The sequence below is a fragment of the Caretta caretta genome, chromosome 5, assembly GCF_965140235.1.
Source record: "Caretta caretta isolate rCarCar2 chromosome 5, rCarCar1.hap1, whole genome shotgun sequence".
Taxonomy (NCBI): Eukaryota; Metazoa; Chordata; order Testudines; family Cheloniidae; genus Caretta; species Caretta caretta.
The window spans coordinates 125715199-125726355 of NC_134210.1; the positions used below are offsets into that span (position 1 = coordinate 125715199).

An 11157-nucleotide genomic window follows, 5' to 3' on the forward strand; every position below is an offset into this window, starting at 1 on the left:
GATAGCATCCTGTCTGGCAAGAACTCACTTACTGTGAAACTTATCAATAGCTGGGATTTGAAATCCCCATTTCTGTGTTTGTTCTATCACTGTAGTCCCCATTTCCCTATTGTTTGTCTGTATAATCTCTGTCTGGTTTTGTGATTGTTTCTGTCTGCTGTATAATTAATTTTGCTGGGTGTAAACTAATTAAGGTGGTGGGATATAATTGGTTACATAATCATGTTACAATATGTTAGGATTGGTTAGTTAAATTTCAGTAAAATGATTGGTTAAGGTATAGCTAAGCCGAACTCAAGTTTTACTGTATTGTCTGCAGTCAATCCGGAAGTGTGTGTGTGGGGGGGGAAATGGGAACAGGGAATGGGGGTGGGGAAATTGGAATCATGTTTGGCTAAGGGCAGGAATGGGAACAGGGACACAGGTGGGGCTCTGTGGTGTCAGAGCTGGGAAGGGGGACACTGAGGAAGGAAACTGGAATCATGCTTGCTGGAAGTTCACCCCAATAAACGTTGAATTGTTTGCACCTTTGGACTTCGGGTATTGTTGCTCTCTGTTCATGCAAGAAGGACCAGGGAAGTAAGTGGGTGAAGAAATAAGCCCCCTAACATGTTTCATGACCATTTTATTAGATTTAACTCATGTTTTAAAATCATCACACAAATTAAAGTTGGCTACTCAAGCCTTCTATGAAGCACTACGTCTACATCCCTCTTGGTTTCTTGATATAATTTTGCACAACTCTGTTAATGAACTTCTTGAATGCAATGCATTCATCTTTGGTGGCTTCTCGTGTGTCCGGTACTTCCATTCCTTCAACTGATATGCTCATTAGTTCATTCACATGATCAGGCAGAAGGCGACTTCTTTCAGAACACAAAATTCTATTCAATGATGAAAAAGAACGCTTAACTGTAGCTGTTGTGACTGGGAGTAGCAAGAGATGAATTCCTACTTCTTTCAGCCCAGGAAACAGAGCACAAAGATCAGGTCGAGCCAACAGTGATGATAAAAAAGAAGTTGAAGTCAAATCTTCATTCATTCGTCGTATGATATTCTACTCTGTGTTCAAATTCTCTATTCTGTCCTGAGCACATGGCAGCCCCATTGCTGGAAGTGCCTCACTCCACTCAACTGTCGGTGTTTTATAGGACAGGCATCTGTAAAAGCTACGTGGCAGTTGAGTAGAATCTAGAAGTTGCTGTTGTAGATTTTTAAGAATCAAGTCTGTGTACTTTTTCAGTTGTCTTAACAAACACTTCTTGTCTTCTTCACTTAAGGATTCAATATAAATGCCTTCATTAGTCAACTTCTGGACTGAAGTCTTTGCTTCTTCAAGTACTTTTTCAATGGATAGCTCTCTGATTGATCCAAATGTAGCTTCTATTGCTGGACAAAGATCTACTACTGTTGTAGCAGATGCCTGGATGGCATTGTTTAATGACCCAAGTGGTTTCAACAGTAGACTTACGAGAGAGAGTGGCAATGGTCTTCTCTGAATGTAGTAGCAAAAGTAATCCACCAGCCTCACTACTTAGATCCATCCCATCTTGGTATATACTTTCCAAAGCCAGTAATAATGGCTGGAGTAATTTTAAGACAACAGCCAAGGATCGCTCATGAGAAAGCCGGCGGGTTTTCCCAGGTTGGACTAATTTGAACTTCAGTCCCAGTGTTTCTTCTATATTTGCCAAGATATTCAGTCTTTTTGGACTCTTGCTGAAAAAAGAATATGATGAAGACATTAAATTTATAGCTTTTAAAATGTCTTTTGAAGATTCTACAGCTCGTACTAGTGCTAGCTGGAGTAGATGACCTCTGCAGTGTGTACAGGAGAGATTAGGGTTACACTTTTCTCTGAGCAAAGCTTGTACTCCACCATGTCTTCCAGAGAAGTTTGCAGCTCCATCAAATGCACAAGCAGCCATCTGTTTGGGGTCCAACTGACAAGCATTTAACTCTTCTAAGATGTGGGTTGTCACCAATGCAGCCGATGTGTCTTCTATAACTTGAACATCTAGAAATGCATCTACTGGCCTACCCCTGACATCAAGATAACATACACAATGACTTAATACTTGATGCCCATTTGCATCGGTGCATTCATCAACCATGTATGCAAATTTTTTGAATGTGGTGAGAGAGTTCTTCACTTTTTCCACTGTTGAGTCTTTCACTGTTGCACTGCATGCTTCTAGCCAGTCAGTTGAGTTTCTTGCAGAAAGATAGTGAGCATTTGCTGGTCTTGTTCGGAACCAGTATTCAACTTCAGGATGAACAAGTGACAATGCACTTAAAATTGGCCTCCAATTTGTAGTGTGTGGTATCTCTTGCTTAAATAGAAAGTAGGATGCCACAGCCATGTTTGTTCGCATGAACTGTGTTGCGTCTCCAGCATTCTTAACAGCCTCATTAAGTACTTCTAAAATTGGGTTTGAAAGTGGGCTTATAAGGCTTTCTGCATGTTGATGCACTCCAGAGGCGTGGTGTTTTGCAGCCTTTTCACATAGTTTGTCAGCATTGACTTTGCTGATCGGTTTGACAAACCAAGCTCCTCCACTTTTACCAATTGTAGCATTGGAAAGCTTTCCTTATTTGTAAGCTTTTTTGTAAGAGGTTCACCAGTAGCCATCTTTTGTAATTTCAATAAATGGGAACACTTTGACCGACAAACATCAGGAACTGCCTGTAGGTTTTGGAGACACTGTTTCTTCAATAGGTAGCTGTATTTGTGCTTTGGGCTGGTTGGATGTAGATACACCACTTGAAGCTTCAGATGACATGTTGATATATTCTTGGTTCTTGATGTGTTCTTCACCTTGGTTAGTTTTTGAGGCCTTTGAGTGGAAAAATTGTTGTACTGGTTTTTGTCTTTTCATTTTCACTTTGACCTGCAACATATAAAAGAAATCTGAATAAAGTAAATGTTTTGTTAGGATAATGCAAATTTAACATAAGGATAATGCAAGTTACACCAAAACACATAACAGGTCTAGATTTCTAAAAAAATATAATTTTTTTTTAAAAAAATTATTTAATTTAAATTGACTTTTGAAAAGTAAGCTGTTAGGGGGCTTATTCCTTCACCCACTTACTTCCCTGGTCCTTCTCGCATGAACAGAGAGCAACAATACCCGAAGTCCAAAGGTGCAAACAATTCGATGTTTATTGGGGTGAACTTCCAGCAAGCATGATTCCAGTTTCCTTCCTTAGTATCCTCCTTCCCAGCTCTGACACCACAGAGCCTTACGCCTGTGTCCCTGTTCCCATTCCTACCCTTAGCCAAACATGATTCCAACTTCCTTACTCCCATTCCCTGTTCCCATTTCCCCCTTTAGCAAAACATGATTCCAATTTTCTTACTCCCATTCCCTGTTCCCATCTCACACACCCACATGCCCACCCACACCCACCCCCAGTCACTTCCTCATTGACTACAGATTATATAGTAAAACTTGAGTTCTGCTTAGCTATACCTTAACTAATCATTTTCCTGAAATTTAACTAACCCATCCTAACATATTGTAACATGATTATGTAACCAATTATATCCCACCACCTTAATTAGTTTACACCCAGCAAAATTAATTATACAGTAGACAGGAACAATCACAGAACCAGACAGAGATTATACAGACAAACAATAGCAAAGTGGGAACTATAATGACAAAACAATACAGAAGTGAGGATTTCACATCCCAGCTATTGATAAGTGAGTTCTTGCCAGACAGGATGCTATCAAACTAAGTTTCCTTTTACATTTTCTAGGCACTTCCCTTTCTCTGGAGGTGATAGGAATACAATCCTGTCCTGATAGTGCCTAACAGCCCAATAGCACCTTATTTCAATGTGACTAGTTTGGAATGTGAGGATGTGACCGGTCGCTTCCCAGCTTATGGCTGCCTCTGCTGCTTAGCCAAAGGCCTTAGCCTAAGCACAGGGCCACAAACTGTCACAGTAAGAGAAGGCCCTTACACTGGCAGACAGTGGTTTTGATTCTTTCTTTTATACCTCTATCACTAGCCAAGTGATAAGAATACACCTAAATTCTTAGAGTATAGGCCTTTACAGACAGGCCTGAATATCTATATCCTAACATAAGCCATCATGGGATAAGAGGGAAGTCCTCTCATGGATCAGTAACTGGTTAAAAGATGGGAAACAAAGGGTAGGAATAAATTATCAGTTTTCAGAATGGAGAGAGGTAAATAGTGGTATCCCTGAGGGGTCGGTACTGGGACCAGTGCTGTTCAACATATTCATAAATGATCTGGAAAAAGGGGTAAACAGTGAGGTGGCAAAATTTGCAGATACAAAACTATTCAAGATAGTTAAGTCCCAGGTAGATGGCGAAGAGCTACAAAGGGATCTCACAAAACTGGGAGACTGGGCAAGAAAATGGCAGATGAAATTCAATGTTGATAAATGCAAAGTAATGCACACTGGAAAACAATCTCAACTATACATACAAAATGATGGGGTTTGAATTAGCTGTTAACACTCAAGGAAGAAATCTTGGAGTCCTTGTGGATAGTTCTCTGAAAACATCCACTCAGTGTGCAGCAGCAGTCAAAAAAGCGAACAGAATGTTGGGAATCATTAAGAAAGAGAGAGATAATAAGACAGAAAATATCATATTGCCTCTATATAAATCCATGGTACATGCACACCTTGAATACTGTGTGCAGATCTGGTCACCCCATTCCAAAAAAGATAAATTGGAATTGGAAAAGGTACAGAGATGGGCAACTAAAATGATCAGGGGTATGAAATAGGAGGAGAGATTAAAGCAATGGGAAATTTTCAGCTTGGAAAAGAGACGAATAAGGGGGGATTTGATAGAGGTCTATAAAATCTTCACTGGTGTGAAGAAAGTGAATAAGGAAATGTTATTTAATCCTTCACATAACACAAGAACTAGCAGTTACCCAATGAAACTAATAGGCAGCAGGTTTTAAAAAGACAAAATGAAGTATTTTTTCACACAACATAAAGTCAACCCGTGGAACTCTTTGCCAGGGGATGCTGTGAAGACCAAAACTATAACAGGATTAAAAAAAGAACTAGATAAATTCCCGGAGAATAGGTCCATCAGTGGCTATTAGCCAGGATAGGGAGGGATGCAACACCATGCTCTGAGTGTCCCTAACCTGTTTGCCAGAAGCTGAGAATGGGCAACAGGGGATGGATCACTTGATGATTACCTGTTCTGTTCATTCCCTCTGAGGCACCTGGCCTTGACCACTGTCAGAAGACAGGATACTGGGCTAGATGGACCATTGGTCTGACCCAGTGTGACAATTCTTATGTAAAAAATAATTATAATAATAAAAATGTTTAGTACAGAAACTCCCCAAAATTATGACCTCTCAAGATAGCAACGATGTGAGATACCAACCTTGGCAAATAATGCCTTTTAAAAATCTTGGCCTACTAGGAAACATATTTATATAAGTTTCCATTCCCAGTCACACATCTAGCATTCTGGAGCAAAGTCACTAAAATAGAATCCAACAAACAAATGTTTATTTAATGTGCCCCTCACTTTTCCCTCCACTGCACCCCACTCACCGGCGTTTTGCTTGGTCAGTGGAGACTCAGAGTTCAGAGGTGCTTTCACATGAGTTCACCTCCCAGGTGGGGGGCAAGAAGGCACCTTGCTCATTCCTCCAGCTGCTCACTGTTTGCTCTGGCCACTGCTGTTCGTTGTGTCACCATTCACTCCACCACTCTGTTGCCAATGCCCCTGCACCATCACCTTCCGCTGCCACCTGCCACCACAACCTCTGCGAGTTGGTCTGTTGAGGTTCCACCCAGCTCTCAGTGATTTCAGCTGAGCTGTCAGTGGGGGAACCTCGCTGCTAGTGCTGACTGGGCCGTCTCTTCCACAGGAACACTGTCCCCACAGCAGGACTAAGCACTTAGACCGGATTATCAGTGATTTCAGCTGCAGTGGTCACTTAACAAAATAAAAGACTATCTATGGAGCCTAATCAGCTGTCTTTAAACAGTGGAGAGGGACAGGTCCCCACCCTCTCTCTTGATACCCTCAATCAGCACAGGCTAAGTACAGTTCTACCGCCCTTTACTCATACAATAAGAACAACAACATTTCATTCCCCCACCACCCCCCCTCCGCATTCAAGTGATTTGTAACCCAACCCCAGCCAAAATCTATCACTTGGGCAACACAGCTCTGTTTGCTGGATACCTAGGTAGATTAGGTGTGAATGTAAATACAATCTGCTCCTGAAGCCTTTCCCCCCAGCCCCAGCTCATCACGAGCTGTCAGGGACAGCTCATTTAGACTTTGTTTACAAATCATCATTTGAAATTATTAGGTTGGCCAACATCACCAAAATGAATGCACTGACATTGTCATAAAAAACAACAGCTGTATAAGGAAGCTAGTCTATGTTCATACTTTTCAAATCTATTATACTTTTTCAGATATACATATTTTATCATACACTGTGTATGCTTTTAAAGTGTGTATTAATGTTTCAATTTCAATTCAAATTTCCAAACAGTCACTAAATTGGCATGTAACTAGTTCACAAAACTGCGGCGGAGGGGGGGGGTTGTTGGGGAAATTCAGGAGGGGTGTAGGGAAATCACTGGGGCCCCAATCACCTCCTAACCTTCTCTTGGCTAAGCTAAATTGATTGAGCTCCTTCAGTTCAGCAGATACACAAAGTTACTGGTGTGTGCCAGGCTCTGAAGGACCAGGGTGTGCTAGGGACTCCCCGAGGGCCACGCGGAGAGTCAGTAAGAGTGCTGGGATTAGAGCTCAGGAGCTCTTGGCTGCCAGCCCCGCACTCAGGGAGTTAAAAATGACACTTGACTGAACTAGGCTAATTGGCAGAGCACATTACTTACAGATTCAGCATGTGCAGTGTGCCACGGCCGGGCCTGGGGCTCCCTGCACTGGCAGGCTCAGGGTCATGTCGTGAGCTACTGTCTCTCCTGCTGGCAAGCGATTCCATCTTCTTCCCATCTTTAATCCGGATGTGAAACAAACCCAGGCACTAACAGATCCCCTCTCCTAGGGGATGACGAGTCCTGTAGCATGAGTGACCATGCACTCGAGCCTGAGACAGCAGGAGTGAGACCCTCCACGCAAACCATTCCTGCCTGCTGGTGAGAAGCCAGAAGACAGGGAACCTCCCAGAGAAGGAATTGAACCTTTGCTGCCAAGAGGTGTCTGGCTTGACGGGACCATTTCAAGGCTGAGCCCATTCCCTGTGTATGGTTGTTTGTACAGATCCCAGGCTACATTGTGGGGTAGCCACAGCCCTGAGCAAGGGATGGTGCCCAGCAGGTAGCCAGACTCCAAGGCACAGTTCACCATCCATTTCCCTGTCACTGCAGGGACGGGCACCCTCCCACCTCCTTCAGCTGAGGAAGCTGGCATAATGTGGGGGAGGAGGGGGGAGATAAGGCTCCACCCACTCCCCTCCCCTCCCAGCTCCCCGAGGGGGAATGGTTGTGCCAGAACCCAAGGTCCAGGTAGCCTACCCAGGGCTGTGAAGAAAGTGCTCATTGCCCCTCGCTCTCCTGCACAGAGCCACCACTGGCCCATGGCACCACACCATTCGATGGTGCAAGGGTCTGTCGATTTCTAACTGGGAGGGTGTTTTCCCATTCCACGTGCTGTGGGCGAGCCGTGCTCTTTCACACTGGGCTGTGCAGCATGGTTTGCAGGCTCTGGATGGCTTGCAAGGTTTCTCAGAGGCCGGAAGGGGCTTGTGGGCTGTTCTCTGAGTGGAAACGGAGCTTTTCCTACCCGAAAGAAAAAAAAATTCACAAAACCCAGTTTTGTCAGTTTTTTTTTAATAAAAAAAGAAGAAAAGAGTCAATTTTTTTTGGTGATGAAAACAGATTTTTTTTCCCACCAAAAACTCTACTGAGTCAGAAGCGGGGAGTTTCCAGGTGTAAGCCCCACTCCTAGCCTGTCTGGTCTCAGTGGGTCTCCGCTTTCTGAAGGGGCGTAACAATTTCTGCAGAAGAACACTCTTCACACTCATTGATGTCCCTCTCCTGTATGGCAATTCAGACAGTCACAGAGTCCTCACACGACACCCTCTCCTATATTACATGACCACGTGGAACACAGATAATACAAGTGAGATCATTCATGCGGCAACTCCCAACTCTCACTAGAGCCTAAACAAGAAATGCTTGATAATACTTATTTTATCAATATGAACCCACGAATGAGCCAGGCAGATTCCAGCTCTGCATCTGTCAGTGTCCAGTTGAGACAGGGGGACCTTGGAATGAGCTAGCGTCAAAAATTCTGTCTGTCTGTAATACAGTAAACAACCGCTCCTCTTCAAAAGCAAAGTACTGTCTTTTTATCAGTGTGTGATTCCCCTAAAAATCAACACACTCCAATTGCAAAGTAACACACATTGGAGGGGAAAATCTGCACTCATACACTCTACAGAGTTCTAAAGTAACTGTAGCCACTCAAGGAAGAACCCTGGCCATCAGTGTAGACAGCTCAATGACAATCTCTGCTTAATGAGCAGCTGTGGTCAGAAAAGCGAACAAAGCGTTATAGATTCTAAGGCCAGAAGGGACCATTGTGATCTGACCTCCCATATAGCACAGGCCAGAGAACTGCCCCAAATAATCCCTAGCGCAGACCTCTTAGAAAAACTTCTAATTCGGATTTAAAAACTGTCAGTGATGGAGAATCCACCACGACCCTCGGTAAATTGTTTTAGTGCTCACCATTAAAGTTGTACACATTATTAGAATGCATAAGGAATTGGATGGAGATTAATTCCAAGACTGTTTTAGTGCGACTATATAGATCAATGGTGTGGCCTCACCTGGATACTGGGTGCAGTAGTGGTCATCCCGTATCTAAAAGCGTATCGCAGAAGTGGAGTGGGTTCAGAGATGATAAAATAGAAACTGGTCTAGAGGAGGTAGATCAGGACTGTCTCTTCTCCCTGTTTCATAACACAAGAACAAGGAGACAATACATGAAACTGAGAAGTGAGAAATTCAAACCCAAAATAAGGAAATAGTTTTGCATATAACATGTAATGCGACTGTGGAACTGATTGCCACAGGAAGTCATTGAGGGCAAGAATTTAGCAAGATTCAAAAAGGGATTGGAAGTCTATATGGAGAACAAGAATATCCAGAGTTATCATCAATAATGACACAAAAAATTCAACAAGGGTTATAAAACCTCATGCTTCTAGGCTTAAGCCAATCTCTAACTATTAGAAACCAGGATGAGACATAATGTGGAGGGACACATTATCCCACATCAGTTACTGTGGGCTTTTTAAACCTTCCTGTAAAGCATCTGTTGCTAGCTACTATCTAGACAGGCTACTGAGCTAGATGGACCTTGGATCTGAACCAGTCTGGCAATTCCTATGTTCCTATATATACCAAGCAATAAAGATTAGAAATCTGTTTCAACATAATTTGAATACAAGCAATGTGATTTCCATAATGGTGCTAGTGATTTGTACAGGCAGGATATTGAAAACAAACAATAGGAAGTTACTTCACACAAAGTGCAGTCAACCTGTGGAACTCATTGCTATGGGATATTCTGAAGGCCAAGTGTATAACTGGGTTCAAAAAGGAAACAGATAAGTTCACGGAGGAGAGGTCACTAAAGGCTGTTAGCCAAGATGGTCAGGGATGCAACCCCATGCTGGGACTGGATGACAGGGGATAGGTCACTCAATAATTGCTCTGTTCTGTTCATTCATTCTCTCTGAAGCAGCTGGCATTGGCCACTGTTGGAAGACAGGACACTGGGCTAGATGGACCTTTGGTCTGACCCAGCATGGCCTTTCTTATGTATGAAGCTGTGTGCTCTGCATGGATACCAATGTAAATCAATTCACCCCATATAAATGGCAACCTCTGTGACAAACCAATTTTTCGTAACAAACCAGTTTATAAGAAATGCAAAGCAGGTGTGTAAAATACAGCCCAGAAGTAGAGAATGCCCTGTCTGGCATTTCCTTATACTGAACTAGCTTGTAGCAGGCAAATGTATTAGGTCCCGCAAACTTTGGAAAGAAAATGCACGTTATCCATATTTTTGCACATGAAACTCAAGAGACGTCACAAATTGTTCCGATGAGCCAATAAAAGAAATGGCTTATTGATTTCTCTCCGTTGGCTCAGAGCTTCCTCTGCACCCAATATAGAGAGAAAGGACATAGAGGCCTCATCCTCTTCTAATGTCCTTACTTGCCTAGTGATGCAAATACAGAAATCATTTGGCTTTAAAAGATCTCCAAAGATTAGTTCTCTGCTATGACTGAGGTGCCTAGTAGATAACACAATATGGAACTTAATTGAATGGACATAATGGCTGCGAGCTAGCTCATTCTGCTCATAATGAAGAGTCTAGCCCATAGCCAGGGTAATGTTATTGACAACCTAGTCATGTGGAATTCTGGGCAGCCATTCATCTGCAAGTCTCCCCAGCATGATAGCCGAAATGTTAACCCTCCCCTCTCGTGTTCGTCCATTTACAGCTCCTCAGGTGCTTGCGAAACAGAGGCGAGGAGCGAGGAGAACTTGGAAGGAAATCAAAACCAAGCTCATAAGCAAAATGAAGCCAGCAGAGGCTCTAGAAGGGAGAGATGGACTCAAGCAAATAATCATCCATCAAATCCACCCCGTTCCAAACGATTGCTACTAGCCCAACCAGCTGGATTCATCCTCCCCACCCCCAGCAAATGCTTTCACCTGTTGGAAAAAACATGTGCTGTAACCTGCCACAGCCACGGGGACTGCATGAGGTGTGGGCAGGAATGAAAAGCCCTGTGCAGACCTCCTAAGCAACACGAGAAAATCAATCAAAATGCTCTCAGGTGCTGCCGGGACATTTGTTGGTGTCAAAGCAACAGCGAGTCAAACCCAAGGGAACCCTTCAGGGAAAACAAGAGCCCAGGCCTCCGGCACTGCAGTGTGGTCACCTTTCTCCAGCGCAGTCCTGCCGCCCCAAGCAACCACGTGCTGAGTGGGGGATGCCGTGCAGCTGGCTCAACGCTGGCCCACTGACAGCTTTGCTCCTGGCGTATTACGCAGAAAAATAGCAACCCCCGTCCCGCTTCCTTGACTCTTCATTAATTTGCCGTGTGTTACCATTACCCAAGCGCTGTT

At 43.5% G+C, this 11157-nt stretch overlaps 1 long non-coding RNA gene across 1 annotated transcript; it reads right to left on the reverse strand.

The window, feature by feature from the left end:
- Window positions 1-623: 623 nt before the first annotated feature.
- On the reverse strand, window positions 624-8959 carry LOC142072062 (uncharacterized). Its single transcript, XR_012668328.1, has 2 exons — window positions 8841-8959; window positions 624-2891 (listed from the first exon to the last, which is right to left on the reverse strand). It is a non-coding gene; the product is annotated as an uncharacterized LOC142072062 (long non-coding RNA).
- Window positions 8960-11157: the final 2198 nt, after the last annotated feature.